The sequence below is a fragment of the Lacerta agilis genome, chromosome 1 (genome assembly GCF_009819535.1).
Source record: "Lacerta agilis isolate rLacAgi1 chromosome 1, rLacAgi1.pri, whole genome shotgun sequence".
Taxonomy (NCBI): domain Eukaryota; kingdom Metazoa; phylum Chordata; class Lepidosauria; order Squamata; family Lacertidae; genus Lacerta; species Lacerta agilis.
The window spans coordinates 74845888-74862813 of record NC_046312.1 but is presented as its reverse complement, the minus strand read 5'-3'; the positions used below and the strand labels follow the sequence as shown (position 1 = coordinate 74862813).

Below are 16926 nucleotides of genomic sequence, written 5' to 3'. Positions count from 1 at the left end.
TAACCCGACCCCACTCCGAGGGTGCAGAGTGGTACGGTCCGAGCGGTACGGCGTCGCGGTTGGCTCAAGAAAGTTGCGTTCGGCGAGAGCTTTCGCGTTTCTCGTGCGCGCTGAGTGGCAGCTGGGGCGTTCGGATTGCAGAGCGCTGAGTCTGGGCAGCGGGAGCAGCTTGAGCTCGCAGCTTCATTGGAGCAAGTGGCGGCGGAGCGTCAGGTACTCCTTTCCATTCGTGTTTCTTTTCGCACTGTTCTGCAGTCACTTGTTGCTAGAGTCCCGTCCCGTCCCCCCCGTCCCCCCACCAAGCGAGAGTTTTAGAAAAAGAAGGCTGATTTTTCTGTCTTCCGTACATTGAGTTGTGCTGTTGGCTGGAAAAGTGCAACTGGTTGGTGTTGCAGTAGTTCAGCCCCGTCAAGTTTTTCCTTGCTGATGGGAGCTATAAAACGGGAAAAGATAAGGTGGGGAGAGGAAAACGGTGTTTCTCTCCGCTCCAAATCTAAATCAGGCTGCTGATGCCTTGCAGAGGAACACAGCTGCTCTGATGATACGCTACTTGTGGCGATTTCTTTCTCTCTCTTTTGTGCTGCCAAAACCCACTCAAGTTAGTGGAGATTTGCAGTGTGTGCTTGGGAGAAAATGCCTGGATGGCTGTTCCCAAATGGTGATCGCAATCTCGGTGATGTTTCTACTGAAAGCACGAGGAATAACTTTAAATGGAAACACGCTGCCAGAAAGGAGTTTTCGTTTATATTTTTTAAAAAAATCCCTTCATTTTTGAGAGCCTAGGAGAAATAGCAACAACCGCTCTTGGACATTCAGTCCAGCCAGACTTTCCCTAATGCTGCTGCCCCGGCGCTCGCTCTCCTTCGGAAATGAAAAGCCCCCCCCCCCGCCCCCAGCAAGGAGAGCATCTTCCTCCTTCCTCTCGGGTGTTAACTTGATGGATCCGTGGGTCGCTGGTGTCAAGCGAAAACTTGCCCTATATAAAATAATAAAATATGCGGAGAGTAGCTGCTTTCCAAACCTTTGGGAGGCGGAACCTACAACAGTCCTGTTTTCTTTTTCTCGCAGGAAAACAAACCTCTGTGTGTGTCTGGCGCCCCAGTTCTTCGCACATCGGTAGCCCGATCCAGTGCACGTTTACTCTGAAGTAAATTCCTGATTACGGGTACTTCCCTTTGAAAGTGCGTAGTTTTTTGCAGCCTGACCAAACCGAACCAACGTTTAGGTTGCATGCCATCATTCCTCCCCCTGCCCCCCCCCCGGTATTTCTAGGTAGTGATATATTGTGGTCGGTAGAGCCACATCCTGGTACGCCCTCAGTCCCATGCACACTTATTGGCGGGTGAACCCCATGGAACTGAGCGGGCCCACATCCTCCGGAGTAAACAATTACAGCTTACTATTTACTATTTTTATTTGTATTTTGTGTGCCACCCTTCTCCAAGGAGCTCAGGCTGGGGTGGTGTATCTGCTCTTATTCCCGCAAGGGAGATTTTGGACTGAGAGATGTTGACTGACTCGAGGTCGCCCCTTGATGGGTGAGTGGAGAGGTGAGCTGGGGACTGGTCTCCTTGGAAAACCTCGTGAAAGGAGGATTATTTGCCATAGCGCAGATTTTTTTTGGGGGGGGGGGCAACATTTCATGCATATTTTACAGTGGAATTTCTCCCTGTGAAGGAGAAATAAATGTGAATGCAGTTGGAGTTAATAATGGGGCTTCTCTACACTATGGTTTGAGAAGTGTGGGTCTAGCACAACTTTTTGTGCAGTCCTCTGTTTGGCTGAGGTGAATGGGTGTGGTCTGTTTGACTTTTCTAGAGTAACTTTGGCTTCTCTCCTGCCACTGGTGCGGAATTATATTTGAGAGTCTCCTTTAAAGGGTGAGATTTATTCACAACTGTATTTAAGAACAAACTGTTCCCGCTTCAGGGGGATTAGCATGTGGTGTTTGCAGGATTGTATCCAATGGCAACATTTTATTTGGGGAAAGAGTTATAAATCATGGGGGTGGGGAGTTTGAGGCGGAAGAGCAAATGAATAGGATACCAGAGTTTGCAAGCTGTAAGGCTCTCTGTCCTTCCACAAGCTATTGCTGTGTCTTCAGGCAAAAGACCAAGAGAGAAGCTATCAGATTTCTTTATCTCCCCCAGTTGTGTCTCTGAGTATGCTTGGCATTTGAATCAAGTGGGATTGTTATTATTGGTCCTCATTCTGCAAATATTTATCCAAGGCTGTGGGTCATGTAGATGTTTACTTCAGAGTAAGTTTCCGTGAAATCCCTGCCGCTTACTTTTGAGCAAGCACTTGGAAGATTGGGTTCTATCGCTTTCTTACTACAGACTTTATTTAAGAGACGTGCCATTTCTTGAGAGGAAAGGGAAGGTGGTGGTTGAGGTTTTTGGTGGGAAAATGGAAGTGCGTCCTGGGAAGATTAAGTCTTACTGGGAGAGGTAGACCAAGGGAAAGCGATACATTCTGGCATCTGAGACAGACCCTAAATTGGCGCCTTCCTCCCTGCCAGGTAAAAAGGGGTGAGGAAAGATCTACATCAGGAGCAAGGTGGGGAAAGAGAGCTCAACACCGGGTTCTGCTGCCTAAGAGGATTCTGCTGCCTGAGGCAGTTGTCTCACCTTGCCTCTTGGTTGGGCCGGCTCTGAGGGAACCATCCCCAACAGTAGCTAACCTGTTGCTCTCCAGACATTGCTGGACTCCAACTCCTCTTAAACCTAGCTAGCATGGCCACTATTTGGGGATGATGGAAGTTGTAGTTCAGCAACATCTGGAAGGCCAGAAGTTAGCTACTCCGGCACTACCACAAGGAAAACACCATGGTGGCTTATGGGAATTATATTGGATGGGGTGAGGGGCAAGAGTCAAGGTCTTTCACCTTACACTAGCTTGCTTAAGCTATAACTTTTACAGCTAGTGGGGGGGCAAGATCTGTATACCCCCCCCCCAAGTGCGCTGGAGGCTATTCATTCAGCAGCAGGAGGAAAGAGTCTTCCAACATCACCTCCTCACAAGGATGAGTTTGTTTGTGTGAAGGGCTGTACCTTGAGGAGTGGGTGATTTTTCACATAAGACTTTGTATCCCGAGCCCAGCCTGCTATACAGTGGACATGAATATATACTGGTGATGCTTGGGGAATCAAAGAATGTGCTGACTATGTGCCCTTTCTCATTACTGCGGACATAATTTCCTGGGACCTCTTTTTGGCCTCTATAGAAAACAGGATGCTGGACAGGCCTTTGCTCTGTTTCACCAGCGTTGTTCTTATTTTTTTTACAGCTTATCTGTCACAGCAAAAACAAGTCTTGTGGCACCTTAAAAGACTCAATAAATTTATTATGGGTGACATAAGCTTGGGTGAACTAGTTTGATGCATAACAAGTTACTCTCAGTTGGCAGATTTGGGTATAGGTCACGGTCAGGGATGGGGCACTTGTGGCTCTCCAGATGTTGTGGGATTCCATCTCCCATCAGCCCCAGCCTGCATGGCGACTGGTAATCAGGAATGATAGGAGTTATAATCCAGCAACATCTGGAGGGCCGCAGATGCCCCATCCCTGGTACAGACGAAAAACAAACAAGTAATACTGGGACAATCCTTTATATACAAACGCCTCCTTTCACTTCTAATAACTACCGTATGTAGCCAAAAATGGCATAATCCGCACCAAAAGACATTGGCAGGTTTTGGGGAACTCTAAGAGTTGCAGAAGTACAAAAAAAATCCTAAAAGTGTGGGGACAGGGAGAGGACATGCATTAGTGTGGACTGAGCATGCTCAGTGGCCAGAGAACACGGGGTGTCTTTTGGGGGAAAGAAAATGTGGTGGATTGGAATGGAGTATTCAGACAGTCATTCTCCCCAGAATACTCCATTCCAACCCACCCAGTTCCCCCCCCCCCCCAAAAAAAAACACCACTCCATGTTCTCTGGCCCCTGAACACGTTCAGTTCACGCTGGTGCATGTCTGCGTATGTCTTCCTCCCACCACACACTCTTTTAGGATTTTTTGTATTTCTGCAACTTTGGGGTTCTCCCAAACCTGCTACATGATTTTTGCTACATTTTTGCTACATGATCATTCATTGCTGTTACTGTATTGCGATTTACTCTTGGGTAATTCTGGAGTTCCTGTGAATAACCAACCTTCTACCTTAACTGCTCATCTTGTCACTTTTAATCCATTGGTGATATAGATAGGGAAAGGCCCTGACTCATTCCAAGTTATTTCATTCATTTCTTCCACCTTTGATTTATTTCTTGACTGTGTGTGTGTGTGGGTAGTGGGAGGCAATGAAGTAAACATAATCTATGTAGTTTGCGGAGGCTGTAGATCAGAGGGAGAGAAGCCAAGCTTTTGCTGAGAGACCAGCTGCCTTTGGCCTTCCTTCAATTGTCACTTAGCAGCAGCCATTCCTTCAGGCAACCTGAACTGTTTCTTTCCCAGCTGGTCCTCATAAGAACTGCAACTTTAAGAATTGGTATATGAGCTTGCTTTATACCTCACTTTCTATCCCTTTCGCCTTCTGAGTGATATATTTTAGATTGTTTGTAAGCAGCTCTGGGGGCAAGTCTAAAGGGGCAGGGCAGAAATGCTTAAAATAAATGAAAGGCCTGCAAATAACCAGGAAAAATGTGTCTCACCCCCCTTTCTTTCTTTCTTTCTTTCTTTCTTTCTTTCTGGCTCTTTACATCTCTAAGTTTGTTATTTTAAGTTGGACATTGATGAAGTTGGACACTGATTGTGCATCAAGGACCTTTTAAAACTTACTAAAGTTGGATTGAAACTAGGGTGATTGTGTGTCCTACATTACTGAGACAGTTCTTGTGTTTGGAGGGCTGTCTGGTCCAAGTTCCATTTAAAGATTAAGAACCTTAAGAAGGGAGAGCAAGGGGGCAGTGGTTAGCACCTGGACAGCAGTCTGAGCAGGTGCACAACTCACCTGGTGAGATCTGTTGTGTTTCTATGTAATTCCCCCCCTCTAAATTTGCATCTATGCATAGTCATTAGTCTGCACATTTTTAGCAAATTGTGCCATCTTGTCTCTTTTGGGAATGCATTTTCTCTGTTTTGGTGATATATGACTTCCTGGAGCTGGTGTTGCACATTAGAAATAAACATGGAGTGATGCTCAAATTGGATCATAGGCAGATTGCTGCATTCACCCTAAGAATCAGTAATGCCATGTGGTCATTGATCAGGTTGCTTGTCGTCCCATGTTTGTGGCTATCTTGCACCATCTCTTTGTGCTTGGACAGTGGCTTGCTGTTGGATCAGATTCATTTATTATTGGCAAAGCCAATAATCTTTCAAGAAATCGAAGGAGAGCCAGCATTAAAGTGATAGCACGTAAAGTTCCTGGGTCCAAAAGCTGTTTTTTGTCATCCTGAGCGGAAGGAGTTAGGCACAATGTGTCTCTTTCAAAATGCAGATTCTCCAGTAATCCCTTATTCATGGGATAGCTGCAATGCTTATCTCAGCATGAAGTGTGCATTAGGAACAAACCAGGGGGAAAATAAGAGAAGTTAAATGAGAAATATGTGTGGGTACTACTGATGTTCAGTAGTTCACTAAAATTACCATTGGAATAGGGACTAGAGTAAAGAAAGGCATTAAAAAAAAAACCCTAACCGTAGCTCCTCCTATGTTGGTCTGTTGCATTACTTGATTGCAGATTAATTAGAATCAGGTTCACTTTGATTATGTTTGGTATTGCATTAAGAGTGCAATCCTATACACTTATATAAGTGTGAATAGGATTGCAGCCTTGAAGAACTATCAGTGGATTAAATTTGCATGGATTTACTTCCGGGTAGACATCCAAAGATCTCCATATGGATCGTAAGTGGTCTGTCGTTCTCAATTTGATGAAAGCTTTTCAACTTTGAAGCAATGTGACAAGCAAGTGATGGTTTAAAACACTGCATGAAGTGTTTTTAAAGCAAGGTTGGCCAGTAACTCCCATGGGCTACATCTGGTCCCCGACTTAATTTTATTCCCCTTGACAAAATGTCCTATTGTGTTTTGGTGCAGATGTAGTACTGTAAAACACTTGCCAATAGTTTTGCTCACAAAGAAGATTGTTTTCAGGGGTTGAGTGTGAGAGAGATTCCGCACTTCCCCCTTGGATCCCACCCCTCCATAACTGTGGAACTCTTACTGCTAGATTGTGTTGTCTGTGTTATAGAGCCTGACTTCTCGACTTCTAACAGCAGAAATGAAGGCAGGGAAGCTTTTGCCAGCTGTTTCTTTTTGTGTCAGAGAAGTTTCACCAGCTAAATTTATGCATATTGGACCGCTGTTAGAAGCAGAGAAAAGGACCAGTAAGAAACAGAAGAAAACAAGCTGGCATCTGAATAGGAAAGGATGTGGTGGGTTGTGCTGCAAAAATTGCTTCTATTATCTGGAGCGCTGCTGGGAGTGAGCAGCCCCCAAGAGTGCAGAAGTTGACTGGCCCTGGCCTGTTCTAAAGAAACACGCTTTGCAAGTGAAATTAACACATTTTAAAATGCGCACTGAAATTAGCTGCACATTAAACCTGAGTGCCTCCTTGAGGTCAGATCTTAACCATTATTCATGTTGTTGGTAAGTAATACACATACCCATTAACATTCAAGACTTGCATGCACCACCAGGTCTTGATTCATTTCCTTGTGTCTAGTCGCTCTAGTTAATGTTGTGCTATTGTATTGATAAAAAGGTCTTGCAGTACCTAGGGCAAATGTCTGGAAATAAAGATTTCTCACCTTTCTTTCTTTTTTTACTTTAGAAGTTGGAACAAGCAAGCGAAGAAAACCCCTTGCTGTGCACCATAGCAAAAGGGTGAAATTTGTCATGCTTCTGCAAAACACTTAGGCACATACTACTCAACTTTCTATCCTACTTCCCGTGAGATGCGGAGAGAGGGCCCACAACGCATCCAAAGCCCCAATACACTGATGTGGCTGGATGTAAGCATACAGAGAATCATCTCCAGTCGTAGGTGGCTACTTCCATTGATTTTAATGGAACTTGTTTCCACATTAGTGTTAGTGTAACAAAACAGTAACATGGCCATGTTCTTCCCCAGCTGGTCTCTGGGATATAGGAGAGCAGTCAACAGTTGTAGTACCTCTTGGTTTACCAACTGATGTGGGAGAACCTGCCTAGAGTAGAGTGGAGCTGTTGTTTCAGAGGCCTTCTGAAGATTGGCTCAACTAGTCTTGCTGTTGGCCCCTCCCTCTCCAGTGAACTGTTTGCCTCTTTTAAGGGGCTGGTGCCTTGTTCTGCAGGCTCCTGTGGCCCTGGGAATACGTAGTCTTCTGAATCTCAAAGAGTTCTGCAAAGCCATGTGTTATAGGCTGGAAAGACCTGGTAGGAGAGATGTGGAGAGTCCTTGTTAGGGCCAGCACCAAGGGCCAGCGTGGTCGGATATCTTCTGAGAGCCTTCACCCTGGCAAGGGGCCCACTGATAAGAGCCCTGTGGCAGTGAGGAGGTAGACTCACAGAGAGTATCTTGCCCAAAGGCCTTGCAGAGTGTGGATGCAATATAGCTTGTCATCTAGGTCATCCTGTGGTGGGGTGTCAGCATTTGGCTGAGGAAAGTAGAGAGCATACTTGCATAGATATTAACTGGATAAATATAGCTGAATGAGGAAAAACACACAAAACTTATATATATATATATATATATATAGAGAGAGAGAGAGAGAGAGACAGAGACAGACAGAGACAGACAGACAGACAGACAGACAGACAGACAGACAGACAGACATGGGTGGCACTCTGGTCTAAACCACTGAGCCTAGGGCTTGCCGATCAGAAGGTCGGTGGAACGTTGGCTCCCTTGGCCAGTAAAGCGAGATGAGTGCTGCAACCCCAGAGTCATTTACGACTGGACTTAACTGTCAGGGGTCCTTTACCTTTATAGATAGATAGATAGATAGATAGATAGATAGATAGATAGATAGATATAGATGGACAACTTGGGGAGGAAGGGCAAGATGCAGCTCAAATAAAAAGGGCAATAAATAAAGAAATAAAGCACAGGGTCAGAATTGATATTTTAATTCCCAGAATACAGCTCCCATCACCCATTACTTTTTGCTGTGTTGGCTGGGGGCTGGTGGGAACTGTAGTCCAACAAAACATCTGAAGTGCACCACACATTCCACATTGAAGATCTTGCTCTAACAGCTAACACCACACTGGCTTTTTAGGATTGGAGTGTTTACTTCAGTCCAGAAAACAAGAGGAATAAACCATCACTGGGCTAATCAGAGCAATGGACTCCTGTCATGCACTTTTGACTGGTGGTGTTAAGAGGGAATTCAGCAGATGCTGCTCTTTTTTCTTTTCTTTTCCTTTTCTTATACTGTTTCTGCGCATGGTTAGATGCACCTGTTGAAATTCCTTAGCCATCTCCATCTTGCTTGTATGTCCCTATACCCTTTTGATTTTCTAATAGTTCAGTGGAGTAGTTTATGGTCCTGGTGGAAAGTTGCATGTGCAACAGAGAGCTAATAAGGCATGCTTTGAAAATGGAACTCTGTGGGACCATATTTCCCTGTAGTGTTGTTAGCTAATTTTATTGAATTAGGCCGTTCTTCGTATTGTGTGATTTCCATCGGCATCAGAAAATGAATGTGCTGCTTTGCCATCCCTAAGGCTTAAGTTTGTTAGTATTGTGTTACTTTTATTAAAGTGCTAGTTTGTCTAAAAATGGAATTTCCACTGCCCCTGACGTGAGAGTTGATACAAGCCATTACTGCTCTGTGTATAAATAATTGTGCCTTAATGCACAGCTTATATTAATGCATTTTCCGTGACTGGGTTTTGAACACATGGATTATTGACCTGATGTGCAGAAACTCCAGCCTCAACTTGAACTGTGGCAGAACCCAAGCAGTGAGTTTTTGCGGCTGTTGAAACATGATTTTTATGACTTGAGAGTGCTAATGAAGATACAATTTACTCCCCTTTGCTTACCCAAGGACAGTAATTCTCTACAGCTGTGAACAGAGGGAATTGAATTGGCACTGAGCACAGATGGAACTGCTGTGCAGGGTCTTTGGAAACCAATGGGTTATTTTCCCTTCCTTAGCTGTTGAAGTTTTCACAAACTTAAATGTCATGCTGTAATCCTTTGTCAGGAGTGCAGTCGTCTTGAAGAAATTATGTTGTTTTGAAAGTTTTTTTTTAATTGAAGTGGGTGTAAAAAGGGAGATGGTGTTTAAAGCTGAAGACCTAAATGTTTTTGCTGAGAGAGAAATCCCACTGAGCGTAGTGAGATCACTTCCAAGTAAACCCAAGGAGCATTTTGCTGTAAGGCTTTGTGCTCCCCACTTTCTGAGCTGTGAGAAGACTTAGAACAGTGTGATAGGGTCTACTTTCCTTTTGTATAACCAGAGCTTGGTGGATGGAAATAAGACTCCTGCAGCAGACAGCATAACCTCTGACCCTGCAATGGATATTCATAGAAGGCTACAGCATCCCAAGGTGCTTTATCTTCTGCTAGCCCACAGCCCTTTCTTGTTCTGTGTCTGCTCAAATTCATACTGCAAAAACTCTTTCTAGCATCCTTCTCTGAAGCTGAACTGAATGGAAGCTTGGAGTTGTTGGTTTGAAAGATGGCGTTGTGCTGTGGTGCAATATGGGCTAGATGCCGCTGCAGGGTGCAAACACCAGTCCTGCCTATCTATTTTTCTCTCAGACTCCGGTGGGTATTACATTCCAACTCTAGAGTCCTAAAGGGGCATTTGGTACATTTGTTAAGTTTTTGATCACCTGTGAATTTTATCAAATTATGGTGGTATTGTTTATTCAGACAAACAAACTCCTAACAGTATACTCATAGCTTTGTAATGCAGCAATGTAGGTTGTTATTTTATTAATTGCTTGTACTGTTATAGCCTGATGTTGCCTGGGAAGAACTACTGGATTCAGCATTTATTCTCACAAGTAAGTTATTTTCACAGGAAGAAGAAGGAAAGCAGCCTCTCTACAAATGACTATTCTCATGTAAGGAAAGGGGCCAAGGCCATGAGAGTCTGAGGAGCTTTTTTCCAGTTTGGAATGTACCTGGCAACATGCGTGCTTTGTATGTACTAGGAGGCACGCTTCCCATATGCTGCCCAGCTGAGCAAGATGCAGGTGTGCATATTTCCCTGCCTTTTAGGTGGCAGGAGGAAGACGGGCCCAGGAGCTTGCTCACAGACAGACCCAGGGCTGGCCAGGGAAAGGGAGAAGCTGACCTTGACCTTCTGGAGCACCAGACAGAAGGAGACGGCTTGATCCTTACTCCTAGCCAGGCACACTTGGTGGGCATGTCTCTGTCTCTTCCTCATCTTTCCTTGGCTGTGCATCGGTGTTCTTGAAGTTGCTGGAGGATGGGAGGTGGTGGTGAATGGTTGGGACCTGCATAGCTGTGAGAGCTGAAGAGAGCAGCCGTTGTGGCAGCAGGAGATGCCTGGAGAAGCTGTGCCTTCTCCTTCTCAGGGTTGTGGTGTCTCCTGGCCTGGCAGCAGGAACAGCTGTCCCGGGCAGCATCTCCTCTTTCTCACTCTCTCACCTCTTTCTCCTCTTTGCTCTCTCTCATGTTATGCCATCCAAGCTCAGGGCATGATGTTGTTTGCCACCCCCAACTTGCTTCCTGGGGGATATGCCACCGCTTACCCCCTAGATCTGGGATTGTTGCAAGCCTGTAGTTCTCAAGGGTGGTCAACAATGACTTGCTGTTGTTCTCTCTTGCCTTAGATATGACTGGTATATGTCCAGGGAAACAGCAGGGCTGAGTGAGCCTGTGTTACATAAAATCCTTGATAAGTTGTTTTAACTTGAGGGTCTTTGACACATGCATGTTGTTTCCCTTGTAACATTAGCATAGGGCACTAACCATTCCCATATCTGCTGACTGTCCCGCTGCCAATGCCAGCCCACAATTTACCTTCATTCACTTTTAGCTTGCCTTCTGCTAGTTCTATAGTACCATTGATAATGAGCCATAGAGGGTTCACACTTCCTCAACTTCTTAGCACTTTGATGAAGTGATAGTCCCTTGATCTTTGTGACCTTGGACTGTTCTTGGAGGCTGCAAAATGTTTTCCTGTACTTGACATTCTCTGATGATTGTCAGAACACATTTTTCTTCTATGAATGGATGATACTCCTATGGATTAGACTGTTGAGCTGGAACAGGGTAGGTAGACTGTGTGGTGTGTATTGTGTGGCAAAACTAATAGCTACGTTTGTTTGAAATAGATTTACTTCTGATCAGTTATTTGGAGTTGGAATTGTCTTGAAATGCTTGCTTTTGCATATACCGTGTTTCTCCTAAAATAAGACACCGTCTTATATTCCCCCCCCTCAACAAAACACAGTATGGCTTATTTTCAGGGGATGTCTTATTATAACCGCGTCGCATCGGTATGCTGCATAGCCACGCCTTTCCAGGCTGTTTTAATGGGAGGTGCTGCGTCATTATGGCTTATTTTCTGAGTATGGCTTATTTTTGGGGAATGGCTTATATTTCGCAAATGCATAAAAATCCTGCTATGGCTTATTTTATGGCTATGTCTTATTTTAGGAGAAACACGGTAGTTCTCTGCAGAAGGATAGACTATTTGGCTGGGCTGCTTCTTAGCCAAAGTTCAGCATGTAGGAAGATTTACATGTAGGAACCTGGAGTTCCTTTGTCTAATGAGATTGACACAACTTTTGTTTAACAGACAATTTTCTCCTATGTTGAGCAACTCAAATATGTATTTTCATGAAGTTGTAGTCTCTAATTTAGCGCTCATCAATGTGTGAGACAATGAAGACATCTTTGATCTTGAGCTTAACCCAGTTAAGTGATTCAAGTGGCCAAATAAAGTCTCAAATAATTTTATAAATTATCAGTTAAAGTGGGGCGAAGTGTGATGCATCTTTCTTCCCCGATCTTCTAATTTTCCCACCATCATGAAAAATGGAGTTTCTGTGTTCACACCTCACACTAAGCAAAAAATTGTTTGTAACCATGTTCAACAAACCATGAGATATATCACAGGCAAGCTAACAAGACATGGTGGGGGTTTTCCCTTCTTCCAAACCTTGGTTTATTTTCCCAGCTGTTCTTGCTTTGTTGAGTTTCTACAGTGGGGTGTTCAAACAAAACATGGTTGTGCAATCCTGCTGGGTTCAGACATATTACCAAGCCATACTTAAAACAAAACATATTTTGTGAGCCACTTATTTATGAACAAGGAGCCCTCAAACATGCCCAAGTATCCTGGGATGTATGGGCACATAACTCTGTTCACACAGAGCACTGTCCTGGCCTGTTGTACCTTATTTCCGCCTTGAGAGAACTGAGAATGTATTCTAGAACAGACCTGATACCAGTGGAGGCTGGTCCTTTTAGGCAAATGGTGTATACCTCAGCCAACCCCTGCTTGCCTGCCTTGTTATTTACAGCCAGTTGGTGGAACTGCATGGTGTTGGCTTAAGCTGTACCTATGGTTTGTCTCTATGCCTTCTGCCCTTCCAATCCCAATGGAAAGCAGTTATTACAGGCTGCCATTTTTCACAGCAGTGCAGTGCAAGATGGTTTGGAGTAGTGTAGGTGAGATGTACTTCAGGAATGTTTGTCCTTCGCTATTGAAGTTATCATTGAGGGATCTCTGATATCTCTGGGATCTCTAAAACACAACCAGAAGACCCACTCTATAGAGGTCCTCAATCAGTAACAAGAAGATTCACTGGCAGTGTTTCTGTTGCTCAAGGCTCTGACCTACCACTGAAAGGTCTTTGCACCTTCACCTGTTTTGTTTCTCTTTCACACTCATCCCTTGCTGAACGTTGAGATAATACAGTATACTGTACTTCCTGGAATTGCAAGCTCAGGGTATTTTGTTTTCTAATGAACATCGAATTTCTATATCTACACCCAGGCGCTTGGCTACCACCCAGTAAGTTTTATGCTGTGAAAATGGGAGATGTAGGGGTGGCTAGAGCCTTTTGCTAGGCTCCAAAAGTAACTGAATTCTGGGATTATGAAGTAGCCAGAGTGTACAGCTTTTTGCATCAAGCTTGCTGGGGTGAGCTTCAGCTGTGAAGGAAGCGGGCAAAACAGTGACCAGGAAGAGATGCCATACGGGACTTTATAAATCACACTAGTAGCATTAATTGCTTGTACCTCTTCTATGATTGTGAGATTTGTGCTTCCTTTAATGGTTTTCATGTGCAAAGAAGCTGGTACATCAGTTGATGTGGCACGGCTTGCACCCCTTCTTCATGGGCAGAAGATGCAGGAAAGATGCAGGGGGAAATGGCCAATGTAGTTGGGGGTATAGGGGCTTTGTGGCTGCAAATGCATCCTTTTCCTGTCATGTGCGCATAGTGTGGGGAGCTGCGGCCAATCCCCCCCTCCCATCATGCCCAAAGCTGTCCCACAGCAGAACTGCCTCGGCGTGCATGCTCTTCCTCCTGCTAGTTAGGAAGAGTGGAATGTATTTTGTCTTTAGATTATAGAAATAGGCATAGGTTTGTGTTTTTGTGCAACTGAGAATTTCTTGCTTTTTCTTAATCTTGCCTGTTGACTACGGTTGAAAGTTAACAGGGACTGCTGACCCTTGAATGATATCAGGAGACAGAGAGGAAGAAGAGAAGCAGTAATGCACAATTCTGCAGGAACTATTAAGGACGTGAAACAAAGCAGCAAAGATTATATTGAAAATGAAAATAATTATTAGAGTTGGTGCCTTCTGCTTTGTTGTTTGCTTCTTGGAACTTCAGCTGAGCGTTGCAAACCTTTTGAGGTAGGGAGTGCATGCTTGGCTGTTTTAGGAAGGAAAGGGCCAAAATATAGATGTCTCTCTGACAGAGAATGGTGATTTTTTTTTACCTTCCAGTCTTCTCCTGGTCCCTGCTAGTCAGAGGCATAGCAGTCCAGACCAGCCTTTCCTAACCTGGGGCCCTTCTGCTCTTTTGGACCACAACTCCCATCAGCTCCAGCTAGTTGTAGTACAAAATATCTGAGGGACACACCATGTTGGGGAAGGCTAGCCTAGACTGCTATGCCTCTGGCTTCCCACTTAGTCAAGGAGTGTACTGGGAGCTTTGCTTTTCATTGCCTATTAATATCTTCTGAATGGCAGAAAACCAGAACAAAAGAGAGAGAAGAAGAAGAAGAATTGGGTATAATCTGTATTAGCACACTGGTAAGTGCATTAAAAAAGAACCATAGAATTGTAGAGTTGGAAGGGACTCTGAGGGTCATCTAGTCCAAACGCTTGTGATGCAAGAATCTAACAGTCTAACAACACAGGCATGCCCTTTCTACTACTTGTTCAAGAATCTAGAATCTAGCTTCAAGCTTCAGGTGGTCAATAATGTTTGATTTCTAAAGGAGACTTTAATAGAGGCACTGTTTCCTGTGGTGTGCACTGCTATCAATATTCTTTGCTGGTTTTCATTCTGCTTTAAGAACTGCCTGGCTGGAGATGACAGTGGGATGATGGTGATGATGATGGGCAGTTGGGTTCTACTATATCAGGTCTGCTAAAACTAATGGCCTAGATCTTAAGTTCTCATCAGTGGATCCAACAGGATGTTCTCTCTGGAGGAAGTGGGAGAAGCTGTTTTCACTGCCACCCCTGCAACTCTCTGTGCACCTGCTAATCTGCTCCAGAGAATTGAAACACTCTCCAGAACAGTCTTGGGGCTAGGGGTTTCAGGAACTAATAATAATACAGTAATAATAATAATGGCTCCCTGCTCCCGGAGGCTGAATTGCTCAGGATCCAAGCTGTTCCATCTCCCAAGTTCAGTGAAACAAATTTAGACCCGGCTGAAGCAGAACAAACGAAGAGGGAAGGGCCCTTTAAGCCTGGCAATGTGGCTGGAGATGTCACAGTTCATATTTGCTAACTTCATATCCTTGATTTCATTAAGTTCAGTGCTTTACAGTTTGCTCTGGAAAAAAAAAGTCCCACCATATTAGGTAAGTTTGTTATGTTGGGTGCAATGAAGAACAGCTGTGGAATAAATGCATACATAATATCCATTGCCAATTTGGAAAGCGGCGCCAAGACCTTGACTCGTTTGAAAGGAGGAAAGGGGACTGTTAAGGCAGGTGGCAGGCTGTTTATTTTACACCTTGTTAATTGCTGACTGCTGATTTATATTTCAGTGGTAGGGCTTGATGAAAGGAGAAGAATCCTCTTTTATGTGCACCAGTTTTGTTAGTGAGGCCCAGGAGAAACTCTTTGCACCTTTCCACTGAGCATGGCAAGTTTTTGGCACAATTAGAAATCCTAAAGTTGGGGGGTGGGAGGCATGCAATAACTAGCATGATATAAGCAAAGATGTTTCTTGGAAGCTAACTGTAATTCTGAAACTGGTGAGCAAAATTTCCACAAATCCCTGTTCAGTGGCATTCAGGCATTGAGCTGGCATGTTGCTAATTTCCACCCTGAAGTTGGCTTTATGATTTTGTTTTGTGTAGGCAAAAGACACACCGTTTCTTGTCTTAATTGCTTGTTTCCAGAGCTGGAATCCCAGACTGAGCTGCTTTAAGCCATCTAGGCATGTCCCTGGTATACACAGCTAAGTGCGGCACACATCTGTTCCATGTGTTACATCTGTATTTTGTAGAATGCTTCCCAAAATCTCCAGCGCGCTATGGTAAGCCAAGAATAAATAAATACTAAAGCAGCCTGCGCTACTAATCTGCATCCTTGTAATTGGGTGACCAGATGCAAAAGAGAGTGGTGCTTTGCACCTTTCCTCTGAATGCAACATTTCTCGTTACTTTTTGTGAGGTCCCATCTGTCCAAATTCTATTGTTCAGATGACTATTAAAAGTGCACGGCCCCCTGCCATCTCCTTAGCATCTGGCCACTCTACCTGTTTGGCTGATGTTGCCAAAAGCTGGTAACAGAACCAGTGATGTGGGGCAGAAGAAATTTCGGAACGCTCCCCAGTGCTTCACTTTTCCCTGGAAGATAATCCATTTTGACAATTTCACAAGTCCATTTAGTAACAATGAATGGATGCCGATTGCAAATACAATATTGGGCAAGCTTGGCAGTTTCATTTCAAACAAACAAACAAACAACCTTTGTTTGCTAAATGCAGGGGAAATAAACATGTTAAATTGGATCACAGTAGCATCAGAAAGTTTTCCAATGCAAACCAGAAATTACCCATTGCAGATTTACTGTAATTGACACAGGTTATTCCCCCCCCCCTACCCGGAAGGCCAGAAAAATTCTGAGAAACTTAATTTCTCAGCTAACATCTATATCTTACATTTAAAGCACACAGCTTCCCTCAAAGAATCCTGGGAGTTGTGGTCTGTTAAGGGTCCTGGGAATTGTAGCTCAGTGAGGGATAAAGCTGCAGTTCTGCAATTGTTAAAGTGGTGTAAATGTGCTTTAAGTGTATGCTCTGGTTATCTCCCGCAATGCGCTCTATGTGGGGCTACCTTTGAAGGTGACCTGGAAACTGCAATTAATCCAGAATGTGGCAGCTCAAATCAAATCAAATTTTATTAAACGGTCACAGACCAGATCGTCCTCTTCAACTGATCAACGTAGCACACACAAGACAAACACACGAAAAAACAGCATTTCGAAATTAAGATCTTAAATAAAATTAAACGTTTGCCTTTGCCTGCACATTGTCAATGGATAGCTTATATTTCCTGCGTCTAGTAGCAGAAACGCAGAATTTGGCAACATTAATCGTAGTCTCGGAGACCCTGTCTTCTACTAGGGCTCTCAAGCGTTGGGATTCTGATTCATTTTTAAACTTGTGAAGAACTGGGGTAATAAAAGTCTGTCGTAGATCCTCGTAGAAACTGCAATGCAGCAGTATATGCAGGTTTGTTTCCACCTCCAAGGAGCCACATGGGCAAACACGTGACTCATACGGTTTGCCTTCATACCTACCTAGC

The 16926-nt window shown here is 44.2% G+C and overlaps 1 protein-coding gene across 2 annotated transcripts in view; it reads left to right on the top strand.

The window, feature by feature from the left end:
• Positions 1–32: 32 nt before the first annotated feature.
• The window catches only part of TSPAN4 (tetraspanin 4), a 504940-nt gene continuing 488046 nt past the window's right edge, over positions 33–16926 (top strand). Inside the window, exon 1 of one of the 2 annotated variants that reach the window (XM_033155489.1) lies at positions 33–213. The gene's annotated coding sequence lies outside the window, so the exon portion shown is untranslated. The remainder of the gene's footprint in view (positions 214–16926) is intronic. The other variant, XM_033155472.1, reaches the window with a different exon arrangement.